Here is a 1,758-nt window from a genome sequence, read left to right as displayed (position 1 = left end):
TCTTAAAATAAGAATACACATGTTAAGCTACTAAGCTAGCTCTAATGACTAAGATACTAAGCTAACTATCATCTTCATCAAGCAAGATATTGAGTTCAACCAACAAGCACCTAGTTTCGCAATTCAATGGTATGCCTTTATTTCTATTAAAGATTTAATGTATATTTAAACATAGAACATTTAACTACCCTAATGTTTAGTCTAGTCTAAGGCTACAAAAATTACAGTGAGCACATAATAATACAATAAAGCTACTATAAAAATTTTAGGATTAAAGCTATCACCAATTTACCACAATAATTACCTTAATAATATTAAGCACTTTAAAATGATTTAATAGCCTTTAGTATCAACACACATATGTATGAACTAACTACACTATTAGTTAGACAATGATTTTAGGAACCTAACAAAATTAGTTTCATAATTTTTGGACACCATTACAAATTTATATTAATTATACAAATCTAGCTTAGAAATTAAAATAAAAAGCTATTACCTATTTCTAAGAAAAAGAAAAAACAAAACCGACCTCGTGGCCCACAAATGAGTGGACCGCGTGCATCGGTCCGCCCTATCAACACGACCCAAGAGGGAAACCCATGCGGGCGTGGCTCTTTTGTAAAAGAGACCCTAATCTTTTCCAAAACTATGTCACCATCCGTTTACTAATTCTTTCTCTCTCTGACCTCTTCACTTAACCCCCGGCCTTCCTCTAATTTGCCCACACACACCTAGCTAACTCAGTGCATGGCGGCGCTGACGAGCATTGGTATTGGGTGGCTACTGCCGGCCACTAGAGGCTCACACAGGCCCATCGATCAGGCCAACCTCTAGCTCTGGCCTAAACAGCCTATGCTAAGCGGCAATGCAGGGGCGGTAGGACTCGCTAGAGCAAGCTGCGGCAATGTGTGGCCATCTACAATGGATTTAATGGCATGGGCCAGTTCGGCCATGGAAGTAGAGAGAGAGATAGGTGGGGCTTAGCTCGACCTCATCTTGGCGGGACGTGGCCGATGCGATTGGGGGAGACACGTGCGCAGACACTGTGGACCAAACATGAGTGTCCAGGACCAGGCATGGCCCACGCTGGCCGTAGTGCCATAAATGGCAAGACGACTGGTGAGCCTAGCCATGTGCGCGTAGCAGTGGCAGGCATCGAATCGGGCTAGCAGCGGCGTGGAGGTGCAGGGGGGTGCGGACGCAATGGCGAGGCGATGGCACCAGCAGTAGCTACACCATGGCATGTGGTAGGGATAAGCGGTGCAGGTAGGAGCGGCTGGGGCAACCAGCAGCACTGCACGACTAGGCGAGCAGCGGCGGCGGCTCCGCATGGCAGCGGCCAGTGGTGGCCAGATCGCAGCCAAGCCACGGCCGGTTGAGGGCGACCCTAGCCCAGTAATGCGACCCTGTGTGCATGGCCCTGCCAGGATGACCATGGCGAGCACATGCGCATGGTGACTGCGCACACAGACCGAGCAGGGGATGTCCATGAATTTTAAAGCATCAATAACAACCGAACTATCGAAGTTGAGACCAAACCACCTTCACTAGGCTAAAGCGGGCATATCAGACTACCAACATGAGCTAAAACATGACACCACTGCCTAGCTAAATTGCATAGAATTAATTCACCAATACAACGTCGTCACCCTATTTTCAAACATGGAAATCTTCTAAGTCTTGAGCTGGATTCAGTTTTAGGTTCCATTTTTAGGCCATTAGAAATACTAGCTAGCAATGCTCTTTTCCTATAGC

Source organism: Miscanthus floridulus, chromosome 1 (genome assembly GCF_019320115.1).
Source record: "Miscanthus floridulus cultivar M001 chromosome 1, ASM1932011v1, whole genome shotgun sequence".
In the NCBI taxonomy this organism is placed as follows: Eukaryota; Viridiplantae; Streptophyta; class Magnoliopsida; order Poales; family Poaceae; genus Miscanthus; species Miscanthus floridulus.
Note: the sequence above shows the minus strand (reverse complement) of the source record.